The sequence below is a fragment of the Dipteris shenzhenensis genome, chromosome 22 (assembly GCF_047967505.1).
Source record: "Dipteris shenzhenensis isolate YYH24624 ecotype China chromosome 22, Dip_SZ_1.0, whole genome shotgun sequence".
Taxonomy (NCBI): domain Eukaryota; kingdom Viridiplantae; phylum Streptophyta; class Polypodiopsida; order Gleicheniales; family Dipteridaceae; genus Dipteris; species Dipteris shenzhenensis.
In genome coordinates, this window is record NC_141617.1 from 11427356 (window position 1) to 11433161 (window position 5806).

Consider the following 5806-nt stretch of genomic DNA (forward strand, 5'->3'; position numbering starts at 1 on the left):
AGATTCTCGAGAATGCAAATAGTATGAGGTGGGCACACATTATATATATAAGAAATTGTACCACATGGTATGTGTAGCAAACTTGTGTGGTAGTTGAAATGTACCATTCAGTATATCTATCACCACATGGTATAGATAAATACCGAGTGGTATACCTATCTTCTTACCACACAGTATGTAGTTTTACCATGCAGTAATAGCAGTCTTAGTAAAAAAACGTGGCGAGGCCGGTTTAAGTCGCTCCAGGGGGTCCAAAAAACGTTTAAAACGTTTTGATTTTTTTATTTTAAATGCCCATTTTAATTCCCTCCCAAATCCCTAGCCCCCCTAGCTCCCTTTTAAAAGCTTTAGCAGGCTATAATTGTAGTGAGGTTGCAAATTAATAAGAAATCCAATTTTTATAATTATATCACTCAATAATAGGCTACTACTTTTACAAAATATAACCTTACTGGTTTGACTGCTTTTCTAACTTAAGAAAAGGTCACTAACACTTATGCTGACTGCATTCATGCCATCACTCATAGCCCTAAGATAGTGAACTATGCATTGTCAACCATAATGTGCATATGCTTGCTATGGATTATTCAAAACTTCTATCAACATAGAATAATCGTATGGCTTGCCTCATATTCGTTATGAGGACTAATGATTCATGTATTGGACATGGTAATTAGAAATATAATTATATTGATGGCAATTTATATCATCATCCACTGCCATTGGAAGATCAATTTCTTCGTATCAAAACTGAAATCTTGTAGAGCTGCAAATCATGTGAGGCTAGACGATCAATATCTCTTATGAGGGTTGGTACCCTCTTTGAGTTTTTAGATATTGTCAAATTTCTTAAGCATTATTTCATGAACAAAAAGCTTGCCTAAAGTAACCAACTCAAAGTTGTTTGGTAAGACTGAGTTGTCTCCATGATTTAACATAGACTTTTAGCCAAAACTTGCCTAAATTAACCAACTCAAAGTTGTTTCGTAGGACAAGTAGTCTGCATGATTTTACATAGATTTTTAGCCAAAGTCGCCTTAAATGAAAGCAAAGAATCAATCAAAAAGGGAATAAAAAAGCTTACCTAAATTAACCAACTTGGTAGGACAAGTAGTCTCCATGATTTTACATAAATTTCTAGCCAAAACTGCTTACATTGAAAGCAAAGAATCAATCTATGCCGGCTAGGATCCAATGGGATCTTCCATCTCATTCTGCTCTGAACTCTCCTCCATTTAAAGGATTTTGGAAGTTTTATTGGAGGGTGTAGGTTGAAAGGATAAGAGGGCAGTCTAAGAGGAAGAAATGAGGAGCGAGTGGAGGGGATGGGTAGCCTTTTAGTTCCTAACTCCTAAAAACCCATAGCATAATATCAGTACATTAGAAACTATTTGTAAAATCTCTTAATTCAAGTAGGAGGTTAAGTTGTATCCTACCTATTGGTTGGGCCTCTCATCAAAATCGTGCTCAAGCAAGGGTGTAAGAAGAGCTCTCCATCCCTAATTTTGAGAACGATTGTAGGTAGGCATTTGCAAATTAATCCCTTTCTACATGCCTTAGTTTAAGTTCTCTCCCTTAAAGTGTTCATTAGTGATGTATCATGTCATATCAAGATGTGATAATAATCTAGTGTGTGGCAATGTTTGGTATGGTGTTAAAGACAATACAATAGCAACATCACCAATCAAAGGGAGCTCAAACTATGAATCAAAGCACGTCAATGAGAGGAAAAGAACAAAATGACTTAGCAAAAGTAGTTCATCACAAGTATGGTGACTAGAAAAAGTAGTGTGGGCATTCTTGCAATAGACACCCAAAAGACTCTTTTGCAGGATTTTATTAGGAGCTCATGTGTATAAGCCTATTGGATAACCAGTGTGAATAAGCCTATTGGATAACCACTAAGTTACTGCAGGGCCGACTTTCAAAGCAAAACTCTGTGAGACCTGACTGAACTTCATAAGCATTGCATATCTTCATACTCCATCCAAAAGCGCCCGATCACCAATTTGTTGGAACAGACAACAATTTTGGGAGCAACGATGTTACCGTTTCTGAAACACAAATGTCCTGTAAAGCGAAGAGCATTCCCATTCTGCCTCAGACATATTACCTCCCCCGCCTCCCAGGCGCTGCATGAAGTCCTCTACGTTCTCACCTTCCTTCAGATTTTCGTGTACCACATGGTGGAAGCCTTGGCTCGATCGCAATTCCAGCCCATATTCCATCGCCAATTTTTCTAGTTGGTCAAACGGGACGAGCCACTCATGGCAATGATTTATTATGCCTCGCAAATAGAAGTTATATCGAACGCCGAACCGCCGAGACCGCGAGCTGCGAAACTGGTTGCCAGAGAAGCCAGGATCGAACTTAACCTTGTAGACGTCATTGCCGAATTCATGGTTGGCTGCGCCCTGTAGTTTCTCTAATATCGCATTGGCATCCGGCAAGGTCCCGATGAAGAAGCCCCCTGGTCTTAGCAAGGTGACTACGTTCCTTAAAGCAGCACGCGCTCGTTCCTCGGAGGACCATGCGTATTGCAGCGCAAACTGGCAGCTGCACACGTCAAAGCGTGGACGATCTCTCAGAGCCTCGCTCAATGAGTCGTCGAAGCAGTCGGCACAGATGAGGAGTGCAGGGAAGGCCAAAACCATCATAAAGTCACTAATGTCTCTCATGTACCGTTCTTCAGCATAATCCAGCGCATTTTTGGCGATGTCGACTCCCATGTAATAGTCGATGCCTGCTTTCTCCCACCTGAACATGTCTCCCCCTTTCCCGCAAGCGAGGTCCAGTACATAGTCATGTCGTTTCGTATACTTACGTATTACAGTATTCTTAATCCAATTGTGCACTCTCCTCAACCGCGAGTTTTGGCTAGCTTGCAAATCTTGAGATTTAGCGGTCGCCTGCGCATTGAAATGATGAACGATGAGCCGTAGATCCGCTTCTGCGGCAAACGTGGGAAGCTTTGGAACTATTATGGGACGTCTTGCGGAAGGCAAGTGATCGCCCTCGAAACGCAGAGAACGGTCCTGTGAAGGCGCTGGCACGACATAGCGTTTCAAACGGAGAGTAGGGTCTTCTCGATTCTTCTTGAGAGCGGCCACGATCCTAGACACGAGCGCCTGAGATCATCAAAACAAGATGAGAGCTGGATCATAAAAGTACGTTAATTTGTGACGACGAAGCAAAGCTCCAAGCGCTAATGGGTCTGGGAACAAACCCGCAAACAAAGGAACAAGGGCACGATCGAGATGTAAAGTTGCAGACGATCTAAGAAACCGGCCCAACTGTGGAGTTGGCCGCCGTCGAGAGGAAGCTCGCTTCGGTACATTTTGAACAAAACCATGATGATACACAAAGAACAGATAGGGATTCAGGTTTATATTGAGATGGCGCTCAAAACAAAAAGCATGAAAGCGTATCAGAGTTAAAAGCACACTGAAAGCATGATTTTCATGCTTTTACTCAAAAGAGGCTATTGCTTCATTGATTTCTTGTAATTATACTTACGTCTTACGCACTTTCATGAACCAAAACGAGCTTTTTTTTCATGTTGTGCTTCATTCATTTCTTGTAATTATACTGAGTACTTACGCACTTTCATGCAAAGGAGGAACCAAAGCAAACAAGGTGGGGATCCCACTATGGGCCTGCCTTTTGGAGTGTCATTATAAGTCCATGTGTAAGAGCCAGTGCACACACGGTCAAAAATGCGAAGTTGGTGCAATGTTGAAGCAAAATTGAATTATTTTACATGAACGAAATTCGAGCGCTTTTAATGCATCTGACGAAGCTTACGACAAGCTTTAGAGTGCTCTCTGGGAGCTGCAGGAAGCTCTGTCTGAGCTATAGGGAGCTATGTGGCATTTATTGATTAGTTGGAGAAGAGATCGCGCACCGATGTCCAAATTCGCACCCTCCAGAATGAAGGTGCCAATTCTCACACCAGGGGCGCTCCACTAATCCTCAAAATTTGTGCCACCAGCCACTAGCCTCACATTCCAAGCCTCGTGTGCATAGGCTCTAAGTAGTGAAAGATCGTAGTGGTAGGGAGAGAAGCAAGCTAACACTAGGAATGGAAAGGAAAGATAACAAGCGTAATGGAAATGAAATGGAAAGAAAATGAAAGCAATGGACAAGTACTCACATGATACCAAAAGAGCTTAATGTTGACTGATATAAAAAGACTCAAGACAAGTATAACACTGAGATAGTGTGACACTAGACTCTAGAAAGCCATATTGTATATGGGATAACTCCCAATATGACACGTTGTTGAAATATGGAAGCAAGAGCTAGAAACTAGAAAACTAGAAGTAAAATAAGAACAAGATTGAAAGACAAAGAGTTACCTTATAGATGAGTGTAGACAAGACACAAGCTAGATAGATTGCAATGATGTGACCCATGAATATATGGGCCAAAGTACAAGACATAAAGCAAGAGTGCTTATGGGATAATTGTAGAGGTGCCACATGGCACACACTCAAGACACAAAGACTAGACTAATGTAGACTAGGGAAATAGTACACTTAGTGTGCACTTATCTCCAACACCCTCCTTAAGTGGACACTAGGAGAAAGACAGAAAGACAAGACTAGAAGACAGACATAAAGACTGATAGACTGAGAGACAAGACAGAAGACATGACAGACAAAGATCTTGAGACACCCCTCCTCAAGTGATATCCTCATATGGGTCCACAAGGGTAGGGACAAGATGGATCTAAAACAAAACACAGTCAGATTGATAGACAAATAGACAGACAGACAAGACTAGATAGACAGAAGACTGACTGTAGACAAACAGATAGACCTTGGAGACATTCCCTCCTCAGGTCAAGAAGCAGAATGAGTAAGACACTAGAACCCCTTGACCTACATCATCGGTGGTCAAAGTGGTAGACAAGAAATATGAAGTAATCAGAAAGCCCATTTCTCATCATATGAGGAAGGAACAGCAGGATCTGCTGATGGAGATGTTGCAGCAACATGGGCTGAGGTAGATGCAGGGGCTGATGTAGAGGGTTTGGAGTAGCAGTCCCTCTCCCAGTGATTATCACGGCCACAAATGGTGCATGGATGAGCCTTGAAACAGTCCTTCTCCATATGATTAGTTTTGCCACAATGGGTGCAAGGCTTTCTTACCTTAGAACTTCCTTTCTTTGCTAAAAATGCAGTGTCAGTTACCTTTCGTTGTTGAGTTCTTTCTTCCTCTTGGAGAGCATTGATGATACCTTCAAGAGAAGGATTATTGTGATACTTGAAGGTAGTGACAAGAGTAGCATAGGTGTCAGGTAAGCTTTTGAGAAGCACAGCAATAGCAATATCTTCGGAGATGGGAGACTTTACTGATGCAAGCTGAACCATAAGACTGCGAAGATAATTGACATGAGAGGCTATAGTAGCTCCTTCCTGCATATGTAGATCAAAGAATGAGATCATAAGTGCAATCTTAGAGTTTTTAGATCAGGGTCCAAAAAGGGTATCTAAAGTGATCCATGCTTGAGGAGCAGACTATATGTCGGAGATGTGATGAATGTAATCATCTCCAAGACCGAGCAAGATGATAGCATAGGCTTTGTCGTTCTTGGCAGTGACAACTTGCTCAATGTCGGGAAGGTCTTACCTCTGATACAACCTGTATCCCTTGCTCTTTCCAATGAATATGCATTTTACAACTTTGTCTTCAAGCTTGTGCCTCGGCTGAGATGGCACATGAGCATTAATTTTCAGCCATGGCAAGCCAATGTCTGAAGCATGGGAACACATCAGATTCGGCCTTCATGCCATATATCCAA

The 5806-nt window shown here is 41.8% G+C and overlaps 1 pseudogene; it reads right to left on the reverse strand.

Annotated features, from left to right (window-relative positions):
- Positions 1-2045: 2045 nt before the first annotated feature.
- LOC147887730 (mRNA cap guanine-N(7) methyltransferase 1 pseudogene) lies at positions 2046-3352 on the reverse strand (annotated as a pseudogene).
- Positions 3353-5806: the final 2454 nt, after the last annotated feature.